Source organism: Salmo salar, chromosome ssa21 (assembly GCF_905237065.1).
Source record: "Salmo salar chromosome ssa21, Ssal_v3.1, whole genome shotgun sequence".
NCBI lineage: Eukaryota > Metazoa > Chordata > Actinopteri > Salmoniformes > Salmonidae > Salmo > Salmo salar.
The window spans coordinates 6,764,323-6,781,230 of record NC_059462.1 but is presented as its reverse complement, the minus strand read 5'-3'; the positions used below and the strand labels follow the sequence as shown (position 1 = coordinate 6,781,230).

Sequence of the window (16,908 nt, the reverse complement as noted above, 5' to 3'; positions counted from 1 at the left end):
ATGTTGTGTAAATCAAATGATACAAACCCCCCAAAAATCTATTTTAATTCCAGGTTGTAAGGCAACAAAATAGGAAAAATGCCAAGGGGGTGAATACTTTTGCAAGCCACTGTATACTGCCTTCCGAAAGTATTTACACCCCTTGACTTTTTCCACATTTTGTTGTGTTACAGCCTGAATTTAAAATGGATAAAATAGAGATTTTTGGTCACTCGCCTACACACAATATCCCATAATATCAAAGAGGAATTATGTTTTTTGCACACCACCTTTTCACGTGAGGAGAACAACATGTTTTCAAGTGAATTGCAGATTGAAATGAATTTTCAGTTTCACATGTGGGGGATTAATACTTTTATTCTCCTCACATATGAAAAGGTGGTGTTAACATGTTGCAGAAGCAATGTTTCCAAATGTGGACTTGTCAATTCTGTAATGCCCTTCTGTAAAGGTGTAACTTTGCCTTTCCCTAGAACCCGGTCTGTTTATTAGAACAAGTCTTGTTTTTGTATGTGAAATGTACCTATTTAATTATTTCTGATTTCTAAGCCATCCCCTGCATTATTATGGTATTGAGGCTACAACTAGGGGCAGACATTTGGAGTGTTACTTTCTCTTCTCTTCTTCATGTTGGTCTGTAACCGTTGGAAGAAAAGCCAGAAATACTGAGAGAAGCTAACTAGCTCTCTGTGTCTCCTTATTTATCCTGTTTTCAGGTTTGTACACATCGTTTCATTTTCAAAATCTAGAGATAACGTGTTTGCTCGGAATCCGAGTTTTCTAGTCCTTTTGATTTATAATTTAAGTGTTTTTTCCCATTCATGTGTGTAGTCAAGCTAAGTAGCTAGCTAACTTTGATAAAGATGGTGCCAATGGACAAGGCCAACATCTGACAAGTTGTCACAGTTGTCAAAAGGAGAGGACCAAGGTGCAGCGTGTGTGTGGTTCCACATTTTTATTTACTCTGTGAAACTGTGCAATACATCAAATAACTGAATAGACAAAACAACAAACCATGACGCAGAGGAGAAACAAACACTACTCAAAAATAATCACCCACAAAACCCAGGAAGAAAAACCCCTACTTAAGTATGATCTCCAATTAGAGACAACGAGGACCAGCTGCATCCAATTGGAGATCATCCCAAACAAACCAACATAGAAATACAAAAACTAGAAGCTAAGAACATAGAAATAGAAAACATAGAAAAACACAAAACACCCCCTGTCACGCCCTGACCTACTCTACCATAGAAAATAACATCTTACTATGGTCAGGACGTGACACAAGTTCAAACCCGACTTTGCTATTTAATATTTTTTGGGGGGTTTATCTTTACTTTTTGTACAGAAAGTTATCACATGGCCTCCCAAGTGACGCAGCAGTCTAAGGCACTGCATCACAGTGATTGAGGTGTCACTACAGACCCAGGTTTGATCCCAGGCTGTGTCACAGCCGGCTGTGACCGGGAGATCCATGAGGAGGCGTACAATTGGCCCAGCGTCGTCCGGGTTAGGGAAGGGTTTGACCGGCCGGGATTTCCTTGTCTCATCGTGCTCTAGCAACTCTTTGTGGCGGGCCCGGGTGCCTGCAAGCTGACTTCGGTCCCCAGCTAGACAGTATTTCCTCCGACACAGTGGTGCGCCTGGCTTCTGGGTTAAGTGAACAGTGTGTCAAGAAGCAGTGCGGCTTGGCAGGGTTGTGTTTTGGAGGATGCGTGGCTCTCGACCTTCACCTCTCCCGAGTCCGTAGGGGACTTGCAGCGATGGGACAAGACTGTAAAAAAAAAAAAGTTAGCACATACTATTATCACATATGACCGCCAAGCACTTTTGGACATAAGATTGCCAATTACTAACATTGATTTCGACATCAAATCCGACTTCAACCACTGACTCAGCTGTTCTGTTGATCACACCTGAAACTATTCCTTTGTTTCATGGGCTACCAAAATGCCGCAGGCATAGACTTGGTAGACAGACTGGCATCCTTGTGAGACTGAGACGTAGAGAAAATCGACTGGCACTCCCTCCATTTTATTGGCAAATGTCCAGTCACTCGAGAATAAGATGGATGAGCTTCGTTCGAGAGTCTCCTATCAGATTGACTTGAAAAACTGCAATATTATAAGCCTTGCAGAGGTACGATCGGATGACGGCAGCCTCGGGCAAATCCAAAGGGGGAGTTGTGTGCCTCTTCACAAGCAACAACTGGTGTGCTGCTTCCAGTGTGAAGGAAATCTCGAGCATTTGCTCACCTGATATAGAATACCTCATGGTAAGCTGCAGACCCTATTATCTACCAATAGAGTTCTTATTTGTAATGATCATGCTGGCTCCACAAGCCAGCACCACTTTGGCACTCAACAAACTGTATGGGGCCATAAACAAACAAGAAACTGCACAACCAAATGCACAATTTCTGATGGGCAGAGACTTTACTGCAGAGAGACTTGAAATCGTTCTACCTCATTTCTACCAACAATTATTCTTCGCCACTAGGGGTGCTAAAACTTTTATTCTACCCACAGATGCATAAAACGCATACAAGGCCCACCCTCACCCTCCTTTTGGCAAATCAGACCATGAATCTTCCTGCTTCCTGTTTACAACCAAAAGCTCAGTACCAGTGATGCGCCCCAGTACCAGTGACGCACTCAAGTACCAGGAAGTACCAGTGATGCGCTCAATACAGATGTGGTCCGATGAAATGGACGCGAGGCTACAAGACTGTTTTGCTAGTACAGACTGGGATATGTTACGGGATTCATCCGATAGCATTGAGCAGTTTACCACATCAGTCAGAGGCTTCATCAATAAGTCCATAGATGATGTTGTCCCCACAGTGACTATACTTATCCAAACCAAAAAACATGGATTACAGGCTATATCTGTGCTGGGCTAAAGGCTAAAGCCTCCGCTAACAAAGAATGGGACACAGACATGGACGCATACAAGAAAGCCCGCTACGACCTCTGACGAGACATCAGACATGCAAAAGGACAATATTGGAGGAAGGTGGAATCCTGTTACACCGTCTCCGACTCTCGGCGGATGTGGCAGGGCTTGCAGATGATAACGGATTAAAAAGGGAAACTCAGCCGTGAGATGCCCAGTGCCAAATAACTCCCAAACAAGGTAAATGTCTTTTATGCTCGCTTCCAGGAAAACAACACACCCAAGCCATGGCCTGTTCTCTCCTTTTCCATCACTCAAACGCAGGCAGTATAGGAGCATCAAGGCAAAAACTGTAAGACTGGCCAATAGCTTTACCCCCAGACCATCAGGCTGCTGAATGAGGGGGACAAGGGGAGCTACCTGCTCCCCTTGTCCCCCTCCTGACCCCCGGGCTTCCAACCCCCCTCTGCTTACTCTGCCCCCACCCCAATGGATATTTATCATTGACACAGTTGTTTTATTTTATTTGTATTGTTATCTTTCACTTTATCCTACAATGTTGGAGCTTGGAACTCAAGAATTGAGCTCACTGTACCCTATAATTATATCTGTAACCCTGTACATGTGACTATTAAACTAATCTAGTCTAGTTATGGCTTGATTTAGGGAACCTTTCCTGAATTGCTGGCTGACATGCAGTTACACAGTGGGTGATTTCTGGCTGATTTACGGCAGCTGCCTCTGGGCCACTTCAGGAGCGTAATTCCAAACCAAATGTGGGCCAGAAGAAATTGGCTGATCTGTGCCAGGTCCGGCCCATATACATTTTGTTATCTGCGATGGAACGCAATTCAAATATTTGCGCAGATTGAGTAATACCAGGTAGAAAACAGAAATGTCTGAACTATGTTTTAAACCTTTTATGTTCGATTTAAGCCAATCCCAGACTAAAAAATAATTTTGATTCTCCATTGAGCTTGCTTTTTAGGACTAGGCTTAATCTGTGTCTGGGAAACCGCCCATGATAGTGCTATAATCTTAAACCTTTTGAGTCAGTGGCAATTCAACAAGACACGGTTGAACTAATTTCCTTAAGACAAGGTGTTATTTTCCGATATATCTGTGGATATCGTTTCCAGAGGAAGACTAACTCTGAGGACTTAAGTCTGGCACTGACCTCTGGACGTGGTACTTTGGCTATCCATATCAGACCATGTTATAGTGCACTCCCTATTGACACAGCCATCAATTCTGGGCCCCTGTGTAGTATTTAGAAGATAGTTCTCTTTAGAGAAGCTCTCAGACAACACAGGGGAGTCCAGAGGAGTCCATGCGCTGAAACGTTCCTAAATTCTGAGACATGGGTAATGTTCCAAATCCTATTCCCTGATAGTGCATGGGCTGTCCATATGGCTCTAGTCAAAACTAGTGCACTATGTAGGGAATAGGGTACCATTTGGGACACAACCATTCACAGCTGGGGCTAGCTGGGAAGTCTCACTAGAATTCTCTCCTACAGAGAGAAAATCTACCTTTCAACACATTGGTGCGCACATACGAAAACGCTATCAAAGTCCACTTTGCATGCGTTTAATGGAAAATTAAGCTTGACAGTGCCATTGATCCTTTATCAAGCTGAGAACTCGGTGGGGGTATCGATCTGGAGAAATAAAATAAGCCCCGACATACAGAGAGTGCATGGGTCAAGTGTATGTTTATTCATCTATGTGCAAGCGCATGCATGTCTGCACATTTGCACATATCTGCATGCGTGCGCTTCCATGCATGTTCATCAGTGTGCAGAGATATCCATTCCCTAACTCCACTCTACTTCGCAAAACCTGCTCTTTCTTCTGGAGGCAGCATTTGCCAGGTCTGCAGTGGAGCATGCAGTGTTATTGTGCTGGGTTAAGTGCCTCAAAATCTAATTACTCTAATGTCTGTTGCCGTCTTAAATCACACTTAATGGCTAAGTGCACTGGTTTGTCTGTCCTTCAGAGGGAAGCTTCCTTCACACTGCTCCCTGAGTAATAATTTCAATTGGATATGAGCAATTGCACTTATTGGCTGGGGCACGGCACTGGCTGCCGGGTTTCTGATTTGCTGCCAGGGGTGTCTATTGGCCGCTTGCTATTGGCTCCTAGGAGAGAGTGGGAGGGTAGCTCTCCCTTTCCTTCTTCTGTGGTAGAGCGTGTGAATGCGAGTACTCCTTTCTCTCATTGTTTGAGTGACTGCAGGTATTGGTGTCTGCCTTTGAACGTGCGCGCGTGTGTCTGGGAGTGTGTGTGTTGGAGAGGGAAAGAGATAAAAAGAGAGAGTGAGGCGAGCAGTGTTTCTTTTCCCCCTCTAGCCTCCCCGTCTCCCTGCTCCCTGTCACTCCGTTTTTCCTCCCTCCCGGACCACCCTGCCTCCAGTCGGATAGACCCTGGACCTCCCCAGGACCCTCCTCCCATCACCCCTTTGACTCTCCTCACTTCTCCGACCCGCTTTGTCAACTGAGCAGGTAAGATGCTCATACTGCTGCGACTCTGCTTATCTCCCCCTTTTTCCTTCCCCCTTTGGTAATCTCTCTCTCTCTCTCTCTCTCTCTCTCTCTCTCTCTCTCTCTCTCTCTCTCTCTCTCTCTCTCTCTCTCTCTCTCTCTCTCTCTCTCTCTCTCTCTCTCTCTCTCTCTCTCTCTCTCTCTCTCTCTCTCTCTCTCTCTCTCTCTCTCGGTTTCAAGTTCTCCCTCCAGCAGTTCCCGCTCAGATTTAGACATGTTTTGAAAGTGGAAGGTAAAGGGAGATTAAACCTGGGAGGTCACAGTCTTTTCTCAATCCAACTGATATCACACAGAGATCTTACCTTTTCTCCACAGTCATATATCTTCATCTTTCCCATCTGCCTTTGCAATCTCGGGCCCTCAAGGTTCGAGCGGAAACTAACACAGAGAGAAGGAAATTAGCTCTCCTACTCAAACTGTTCTGGGTATAACTCAAACTGTTCCAGTCTGTGACATATTTTGGTTGCATCCTTAATTGATTTACACTATTTACTGTTGTTTGCAATAACTATTTATAGATGTCAGTGTCAGCATGCGCTAGCTACTTCCCCAAATGGAAAATACGCAGGTCCTATAGAAACCAGAACGCATGACATTGCACAAACGGTAATGACTTTACAACGTTCGCTACTCCCTTGATTGAATCGAGCAATCTATCTTTCTCCAGCAAGGAGTTCCAACGTTAGCATGCCCTATAAAGCATTTCTGGCAACAGCAGAAGAAGAAAGAAAAAAGCTTCTTTGTCCTCCACACAGACTCCACACATCCTGTGTTTTGCCAGGAAGGGGATGTTGTGCGATACTAAAGTGATTTTTAGATGTCAATACAACTTGGCCCCCGGAGGTTTCAACAAATTTAACTCAGCCTCTGATGCTCGGCTATTTCAAAGGGGCTTCCCCTGTGTGAAGGGTGACCTTTATATTTGTGATAATGATTTTTAATTTGCTCTGAAAAATGCATCTGTGCTAAAGCCTGCTGGGAGTATGGGACCTTCAAGAGAGAGCAACCCTCTTGGGAGATAACAGCCCTTGCTGAGATTGTTCTGGTGTGTTCTGTACAATTACAATGAAAGTACTGTGAGGGCCCCTTGAGACAACAATGACTTTTGTCCTTTCTACTTTAAACAAAGTTGCATATAGCTGTTATTGAAGTTGAGTGTCAGTGAGAAGTGATGAGGCGTAGATTAGTTGTGTGGATTTTTCAGAGAGAAGAACAGGTGTCTTCATTTACACCGATATCCCTATGAAGCTGAGCTGGCTCCCCTCCGAAGGCAGGATCAAGTGAAAGTGGCTCTCGAAATTTCTGCTAAGCTTTTGAAATGTTTTTTTTTTCCCCACTTGAATTGGTGTCCGCAATATGGCAGAAATGTCAAATGTTTTAAGTTAGGAATAAGTGGCCGGTTTCCACATCATCTCCCGATGTCCTCAGACATGGATGGACGTTGAATACTGACTTGTATCACGGGTGCCTGGCTTCTCCTCTCTCTCTCTGTCTTCTCTTTTCTTCTCTTTATAAGGAGTGGTGGTGTGTTGGACTCTCTGAGACACAACACTAGTATGTCATGTCAGAGGTTAAAGTTAAAATAATGGCATGATATTTTTAAGCATTTTGAATAGAGTTTGTTTACAATACTTACAGCCTTTTAGTACAATTGTCTTATCCAATCAGAAACACCCAAGATCAAAGGCTGTTAGTACTGTAAGCAAACTCTATTCAAAATGCTTAAAAATATCATGCCAATTGCAATCCTAGCCTCCATAATCTTAGAACAATATCCAATCAAAAACACTCAAGATCAAATTATAAGGCACTTCTACGTTATATTATTCAAGAACCAATGGGCATCTATCATTAATTGAAGGGGAACAATAGTAAAAATTTGAAACTTAAAAGAGGCTTTGGGGCTCCCGTGTGGCACAGCGATCTAAGGCACTGCATCTCAGTGCTAGAGGCGTCACAACAGACACCCTGGTTAATATCCAGGCTGTATCACAACCGGCCGTGATTGGGAGTCCCATAGGGCGGCGCACAATTGGCCCAGCGTCGTCTGGGTTTGGCCGGTGCGGCCATCTTTGCAAATAAGAATTTGTTCTTAAATGACTTGCCTAGTTAAATAAAGGTTAAATAAATATCACATTTTATTGGTCACATACACATATTTAGCATTTGTTATTGCAGGTGTAGTGAAATGCTTGTGATCCTAGCTTCAACGGTGCAGTAGTATCTAATAATTCACAACAATACAAACAAATCTAAAAGTAAAAGAATGTAATTAAGAAATATATAAATATTAGATTGAGCAATGTCAGAGTGGCATTGAATAAAATACAGCAGAATAGAATACAGTATATAGAGTTGAAGTCGGAAGTTTACATACACCTTAGCCAAATATATTTAAATTCCTGACATTTAATCCTAGTAAAGGTTCCCAATCTTAGGTCAGTTAGGATCACCACTTTATTTTAAGAATGTGAAATGTCAAAATAATAGTAAAGAGAATGATTTATTTCAGATTTTATTTCTTTCATCACACTCAATTAGTATTTGGTAGCATTGCCTTTAAATTGTTTAACTTGGGTCAAAAGTTTTGGGTAGCCTTCCACAAGCTTCCCACAATAAGTTGGGTGAATTTTGGCCCATTCCTCCTGACAGAGCTGGTGTAACTGAGTCAGGTTTTGTAGGCCTCCTTGCTCGCACAAAATTTTTCAGTTCTGCCCACAAATTTTCTATATGATTGAGGTCAGGGATTTGAGATGGCCTCTCCAATACCTTGACTTTGTTGTCCTTAAGCCATTTTTCCACAACTTTGGACAATTGGAAGACCCATTTGTGTCCAAGCTTTACCTTCCTGATTGATGTCTTGAGATGTTGCTTCAACATATCTACATAATTTTCCTCCTCATGATGCCATCTGTTTTGTGAAGTGCACCAGTCTCTCCTGCAGCAAAGCACCCCCACAACATGATGCTGCTACCCCCGTGCTTCATGGTTGGGACGGTGTTCCTCGGGTTGCAAGCCTCCCCCTTTTTCCTCCAAACATAACGATGGGCATTACAGCCAAACAGTTCTATTTTTGTTTCATCAGACCAGAGGACATTTCTTCAAAAAGTACGATCTTTGTCCCCATGTGCAGTTGCAAACCATAGTCTGACTTTTTTTATGGCGGTTTTGGAGAAGTGGCTTCTTCCTTGCTGAGCGGCCTTTCAGGTTATGTCGATATAGGACTCGTTTTACTTTGGATATAGATACTTCTGTACCTGTTTCCTCCAGCATCTTCACAAGGTCCTTTGCTGTTGTTCTGGGATTGATTTGCACTTTTCGCACCAAAGTATGTTCTTCTCTAGGCGACAGAACGCGTCTCTTTCCTGAGCGGTATGACGGCTGCGTGGTCCCATGGTGTTTATACTTGCTTACTATTGTTTGTACAGATGAACGTGGTACCTTCAGGCATTTGGAAATTGCTCCCAAGGATGAACCAGACTTGTGGAGGTCTACAATTTCTTTTCTGAGGTCTTGGCTGATTTCTTTTGATTTTCCCATGATGTCAAGCAAAGAGGCACTGAGTAGGCCTTGAAATACATCCACAGGTACACCTCCAATTGACTCAAATGATGTCAATTAGCCTATCAGAAGCTTCTTCAGCCATCACATTATTTTCTGGAATTTTCCAAGCTGTTTAAAGGCACAGTCAGCTAAGTGTATGTAATATTCTGACCCACTGGAATTGTGATGCAGTGAATTTTAAGTGAAATAATCTGTCTGTAAACAATCGTTGGAAAAATTACTTGTGTCATGCACAAAGTAGGTGTCCTAACCGACTTGCCAAAACTATAGTTTGTTAACAAGAAATTTGTGGAGTGGTTGAAAAACGTGTTTAAATGACTCCATCCTAAGCGTTTGTAAACTTCCAACTTCAACTGTGCATATGAGATGAGTAAAGCAGTATGTAAACGTTATTAAAGTGACTACTGTTCCACATCAGTTTTATGTTCTTTCATCAACATGCTAGTGTTTACTATTCAATAATTTATATGTACACTAGATGACTAATAGGGGGCACTGTGTTGAAGCCATGCACACACCGTGCCTCAATCTTGGCAGTCCCCCACCATCATATATATATATATTTTTTTTTAAATGTATATAAATGCATTTATTAATATATACATTCGTTTTTGCCATATTTATTCTATTTCAGACACCTTAATGCAAACTTTAAATTATATTATGTGAGATGAACATAAACATTTTAAATTAAAAAAATATTTAAAAATGTTATTTTTAGTATCATTTTTAGAGATGCATGTAATTTTGTCCTTGAAACATTTCATTGAAACACTGTAGAATTTAATTCATTCCTAGGGAGGACTGCTCCTACCGGGGAGTGCCAATAAGGCTGGCCGGTATGGCTGGCCTTCAAAGCGTCTCAATAGCCATTACATAGCATCAGCAATCCAGGGTTTATATACATCATAGGTACTATTGCATGGTATCGAATGTGAAGTGGAAATGTTGCTAACACTTTACTTAAACCCATAGTAATGCACTATTATTCTTTATAAGCAGGTATGATCCCTCCCTTCTTGTTATGCCACACCATAATAAATGATAGCTTATGTAGTGTTATCAAAATATTGGGGACTCAAATATATAACACCACTTGAAAATAATTTGTTACATATACTGTAGTATCTCTAAGTAGTTCCACCACTACCAAACAGTTGCATTGTCAAAAATGAAGCAATAGTACAGTAAAATAATAACATTGAGTCTATTCTCTTTGAAGAGCCCTCTTCTTGTCTTGAACCATGCTCTCAAAGCAGCTGGTCCCTTTGTGCTTTGGCTGCTTCTGCCTGTTCCGGATCTCATGCTGTCCTGGCTTGGGAGTTGCCTCGGCGGCAGTGGCACAGCGTGAAAAGGGCACTGACATTCACTGGCCAGTGTCCCCATGTATGCCAGAAGGGATGGGGAGAGCACAAAGCAGACACCTACGGTACCGGTGGCATCTGCTCTGGTCAGATCTGGGTTCTGTTGTCATGAACACTCTTAAGTTTGACATTGTTTTTGTCTTTAAAACATTGCCGTCTGACAAAAAAGGATAGTTTTAGCCATTCATCAGTTTCATGTTCCGAATGATTTGAGATATGTTGACATTTTCTGTTTTTATCTTTCTCTTAAATATAATTTTGGAGTATTTAGCATACACCTTTTTTTCTGCAATAATCACACCTCGTTTGAACCTTTATAGGCCTATGAGCTGTAGGCTATGATATTGCTGCGGTATAGGTGCATTGTTCAGAGCCTGTCCGTGGTCAATACATTATTCCCGAACAACATATTGTAGATTAGAATCCTATAATTCTAAAGCCTTAATGCCCTTTCGATGTCCTATGGACATAGATGCACTACGCCACAGCCCTCTCTCCTTCATCTCAGCCCTGATTGGTAAACAGGCCTCCCCCACTGTGCTGGGTTGTAACTTAAAGGCGTCCGGCCCGTGTCATAACTCATAAGCAAATGCAATGCTGGAGGGGGCTGAAACTGAACGCTGCACCTTTTCAAAGTTGAGGCTATAGGAGAGAATTATGACCTGTGAAATCAGGGGCCTTTTGTCTCGGCAATGTAATTTAAGCCGGCAATGGGCTGTGAGATCAATGAGGGGCTGAAGAGCCCGGAGAGAGAGCGAGATGGGGTGGAGCTTGGCGCTTTGCCTCCCGCTGCCTGTGTTAACATTGCTCTGGGTGGTGCAGTTAGGTCGTGAATAGGCACGTTGCCACAATGTCAAAAAGCTATTTTTATACCCGTTAATACATAGGGGGTTCGGAGCAATGCTCTAGTGGGATGTAACGTGGAAATATTATTGTTAGCTAGGAACAGGCCTGGCTTTCTTGATCGAAGTATGGTTGGTGGCATGGGAGGGATGCTGTGATTCCATTACAACCAGGAGCGCTGTTCAATCAAAACTGGTATGCAGGAGTTCATCACTCTGCTTGTGCTTTTTTAACCCAATGATTCCACAGATTAATGTTTAGAATAAAAGGAGAACATGTTTCCTTACACGGTGAGAACAAAATTGTTTCACCATATCCCTGAAACCCATGGATGCTGGTTTTAATTCAGTAGGACCCTAGGTCCCAAAAGCCAGAGCAAACTGGAGTTTAAAGTGGTCATTGACCTAAACTGGTCACAGTTTGTGGTTCTGCTTTCAATAGTGCCCTCAAAAGCCAAAGACCTACTGTACTATAACACTGTGTGCTCTTGCAAAGAGACATGTCTGCAGCTTATACAGAAATGCTATCTGGTAATGTCAAGAAAAATGTAAGGGATATGCTTGAGCCCTGTCTCTTAACCTGCACTTAGCCCACACGCTCTCAGCATTTTTGCTTGATTAAAAGCAACCCAGGAGTTTGTAGAGCACGATAGGTGCGAGCGCAAGGGCTGACAGCTTAACCGCTGATTATTCAAGCCTCTTAGGCTAAGCCACGGCACTCGAATGATTAACATCGACTCTTTTCCCCCTCTCTCTCCGTCTCAATCTCTCTCTTTCATTCTGTCTTCATTGAGGGAGCGGAGTTTAGGAAATGGGAAAAGATGGAGACAGCCCACAGAAGGCAGACCTGTTGTCTCGTAGCTTGTGGGGATCAGTGCATAGCACAGTGATTCATGTGGTGCAGAGGCTTTATATAGACATAATCCACCCCAGTAGCGTAGCAGTGATGGCTGACTGTGTGAGGCGAGCACACCGGTCGGACTCTCCTATTGCGCCTCCTCCTCCTGCCACAGGGGTGTGAGAGTGTGTCACCAGGTCACGTGGTTATGAGGTCATTAACCCCCCCCCCCCGACAGTGTGTGTGATGCAGCAGCGCCTGACACACAACTCACGCCTCTCCCTGCGGGGTCATGCCATCTCCACTTCTGCAGGGTGCCAGTGGCTCATCAACACAGCAGATATTTCTAGGGTCAAATAATGTTCCCGAAATGGGGAAGGCTATGGAGTATTCTCTGAATCTTACTTTGTCCAGATTTCTTGAACAACTTTAAAGAGCATTCCCCATGATATGCCTGCCATGATATGACTGTAAGAAGTGTATGGCAAAAACAATGTGATCACAGTTTTGGTCTGCTGTTTGTGTTGAATTCGCTTCCCTTCCCATCTCTAGAAAGCCTGCACACTCTAGCATTAAATCATAACACCATGAGAACATTGCCACACGTTCGTCATACATGGTACACCATTTATTTGATACTGTTTGGACTGGGGATGATCATCAGCTTGTGTAAGAGTTATCGAATCATAACAAAAGCTCTTCTCCTTGGTAGTTGGGCTGTGTTGGATTACCCCTTTGACTTGTTGGCACAGCCACAGACGACAGCACAGTGACATGCCTGCCGGACAGATTGGTCACAGTTGGGGGGGCCGTAGGGTGGGAAGGAACAAGGTGTAGGCTGCCACTGAGGCATCATTATTACATTTTTTGGGGGCTAAAGCACTACAGCCTTAGGGTACCCACTGCCTAACAAAGTTTGAACTTGAAATACCAGGTGTAGTACTCTTTGAGCTGGGTTTGTTTCCTTCTCACCCCTTTTTGAGAGAGGATGGAGGATGTGCCCCTTCGGCTTGCCTGACATACTTTCCCTGAGCTGTTGGTTTTTCGGCTCCCAAGGCATCCGCAGAGCACGCTAAGTCAGCAAGAACGCTGCCGAGTGTGCATAAGCAGATGTAGAAAAGAGCGGACGGCTGTATGATGACTGAGAAACACTTCCCTCTCTGCTCTTTGCAGTGTACAGGGCCTCTGTGTCTATTGTGTCGCCCGCAGAAACCTAAATGAGCTTCAAATCCCTTTATTCGCGTTATCCCACCTTCCCTAGTCTCGCGTTATCCCACCTTCCCTAAAAGTTAAAGACCCCATGGCCCGATCAAAACTGTTAACCATGTTTTTAGGTAAGAACAAAATAGAATACCCTCTAGCTCTGCAATAATTTATGTTTCAGATAGACGTAGTCTACAAAAATCTTTCAATGTGAACCAAAACAACTTTACTGTATTCTAGGTATAACACGCTCCTTTGCAACACTAGGAAAACATTCTCCACCTTAAACCTAGCCCTTCGTTTCATCCCTTTCTCTTTCTCTACCCCCCCACCCATGCCTCATCCCCTTCACATTATGAATGAAATGCTATTACCCTCTTCTTACTATCTATTATTCATATAATGCAATGCTGAAACTGTGTCTGTGCTAATACTTAGCAGATCATGTGGGAATCTCCACTAATGCTGCCTCCTCTCCTCGTCTCCTTTCCTTCATCTGAACTGATCAGACACATGGACCAGTGAGGGTAAAATAGGGTAAAATGCTGAGAGCCTGCTGTCACCTCACCAGTTGTTTAATGAGAGGAAGAAGGAAAGGAAACAAGGAAAGGAAGCCACCTTAGACCATTGAGATGAAGTGCAGGCCTGGACCAAAATCCTGCTTCTGTCAATTGTGATATGAAAGGGTCAAAGATTATTGGTTGACAGATACCAGGATGTTTTTGTTATTTTTTTCTGGCTTTTCAAGACTGACACATTGGCCTCCTTACAACGGCAGAACTCCTCGAGGCATCAAGTGGTGCGCAATTAAGAACGGCTCCTCTATGACATTTTAAAGAGCTCATCACCAAGTTGAGCCGCAATCTGTTTCCCGCAGGCAAATCTAAGTAGCATATTACTTAGCGTGGTACGATTTCTCCCTCCAAGTTTGGAGTTTGATCCATCGGCTAATTCGCTTTCACAATCTCTCAGAGAGTACCGCAGCCTGTGACATCATGATGCCCTCCCCCTCCCCTTATTTCTTGAAAAGATTAGCAGCCTAGGTAAAGCAGAAAAGAAGCATTATCTATTCTTCTCTGGAGGGGGACATGAATGTTTGTGGGGGAGGGAGAGGGTGGTTTGGGTGATATTCAAGTCTGGGGAAATGCCTTTGAATTTTCCGAAATAGTTTTTTTTTCTGTGGGATTAAGACATTAAAGTCTCCAAATCATCAAAGTGCTTTAATGTCACTGCTTCATGAGGAGGGGATCTGCGTTGCCTCTTGAAGGTGTGAGCATGTCAAACGCTGCTAAACGATTCAGAATATTACCCTTCCTCTCCCCCACCAATCTTATTTTATTTTACCTGCATATTCCCATGACTAATACCGCTTTTGTTGTTGAGTCGATCATCGTTAGACTTCGACAGTATTTTCATGGTTATGTTCCAAAATTATGTAAAATGGTCAGTGAGAGAAAGGCCTTGTTAATTTGTGTTTGAATTTTTGTTTTATCAGTTCACCCATTTACACCATTTTATATCTGTCATATTGTCAGGTCCACCTTGACACCCTAATTAGTGAGGAAATATTTATGCTTCTGTATGCATGTGTGGTTATGAGCGATTTAGAAAGGGAAAGAGCGTGAATGAGTGAAAGAGCGATAGAGACCTAGAGGGAGGGAAGGCGACAGACAGATAATCCACTTGAGGGGCAATCAATCAGCCAAAACCTTGGGAGCAATTTCCAAACACCTGAAGGTACCACGTTCATCTGTACAAACAATAGTACGCAAGTATAAACACTATGGGACCACGCAGCCATCATACCACTCAGGAAGGAGACGTGCTCTGTCTCCTAGAGATGAACGCATTTTGGTGCGAAAAGTGCATGTCAATCCCAGAACAACAGCAAAGGACCTTGTGAAGATGCTGGAGGAAACAGGTACAAAGTATCTATATCCACAGTAAAACGAGTCCTATATCGACATAACCTGAAAGGCCGCTCAGCAAGGAAGAAGCCACTGCTCCAAAACCGCCATAAAAAAGCCAGACTATGGTTTGCAACTGCACATGGGGACAAAGATCATACTTTTTGGAGAAATGTCCTCTGGTCTGATGAAACAAAAATAGAACTGTTTGGCCATAATGGCCATCATTATGTTTGGAGGAAAAAGGGGGACGCACGCAAGCCAAAGAACACCATCCCAACCGTGAAGCACGGGGGTGGCAGCATCATGTTGTAGGGGTGCTTTGCTGCAGGAGGGACCGGCACACTTCACAAAATAGATGGCATCATGAGGTAGGAAAATTATGTGGATATATTGAAGCAACATCTCAAGACATCAGTCAGGAAGTTAAAGCTTGGTCGCAAATGGGTCTTACATATGGACAATGACCCTAAGCATAGATCCAAAGTTGTGGCAAAATGTCTTAAGGACAACAAAGTCAAGGTATTGGAATGGCCATCACAAAGCCCTGACCTCAATCCTATTGTGGGCAGAACTGAAAAAGTGTGTGCGAGCAAGGAGGCCTACAAACCTGACTCAGTTACACCAGCTCTGTCAGGAGGAATGTGCCAAAATTCATCCAACTTATTGTGGGAAGCTTGTGGAAGGCTACCTGAAATTTTTGACCCAAGTTAAACAATTTAAAGGCAATGCTACCAAATACTAATTGAGTGTATGTAAACTCATGACCCACTGGGAATGTGATGAAAGAAATAAAAGCTGAAATAAATAATTCTCTCTCCTATTATTCTGACATTTCACATTCTTAAAATAAAGTGGTGATCCTAACTGACCTAAAACAGGGAATTTTTGTCTAGGATTAAATGTCAGGAATTGTGAAAAACTGAGTTTAAATGTATTTTGCTAAGGTGTATGCAAACTTCCGACTTCAACTGTACATGTAATACATTTTACATAAAGGGGATATACATTAGGCATTCATAACAACTTTTTATATCCAGTCAGGACAGGCCCGTCATATTCAAATCTGGACCTCAAAGCCAGTTCCATAGCTTTTTTCATTCTTCCACTGTAATCAGGGACTGATTTAGACCAGGTGGTGCAATTAATTATTAGGTAGAACGAAAACCCACCAGGCTCCGGACCTCTTAGGGTAATATTTGAATACCTCTGGCCTAGGCATTAGTTGGGTAGCTGATGCAGATCTTCAAGGTTACTCAACACATTACACTGGAGTCAATTTCTCAGGGGCCATCACCTACTGCCATTGTGGCCTTTTGTCCCTAAACTGCTAGGGCTATGCTATCTAGCTGACCCTGTGTTGCTCCCAGACACTTAGTGTGTGAGGTGTGTTAGGGGTTGGTACTGTGACAGAGAAAAGACAAGTGTCCGTTACAATGGACCAATAAATACATATTCTACGGGACTTTATATAGAATTAAATATAAAACAGCACTTCACTGATGTTGAACCAATGTGTTATTAAAACCTCTCTAGGGTAGGGGGCAGTATTTTCACGGCCGGATGAAAAACGTACCCAAATTAAATGGCCTACTACTCGGGCCCAGGAACTGGAATATGCATATTATTAGTAGATTTGGATAGAAAACACTCTGAAGTTTCTAAACCTGTTTGAATGATGTCTGTGAGTATAACAGAACTCATATGGCAGGCAAAAACCTGAGAAAAATCTAACCAGGAAGTGAGAATT

At 43.0% G+C, this 16,908-nt stretch overlaps 1 protein-coding gene across 2 annotated transcripts in view; it reads left to right on the top strand.

The window, feature by feature from the left end:
- The first annotated feature begins 5,092 nt into the window (after positions 1–5,092).
- Positions 5,093–16,908, top strand: part of pcbp3 (poly(rC) binding protein 3) — a 181,562-nt gene continuing 169,746 nt past the window's right edge. For both annotated transcript variants that reach the window (XM_014163880.1, XM_014163879.1), the window contains exon 1: positions 5,093–5,401. The gene's annotated coding sequence lies outside the window, so the exon portion shown is untranslated. The remainder of the gene's footprint in view (positions 5,402–16,908) is intronic.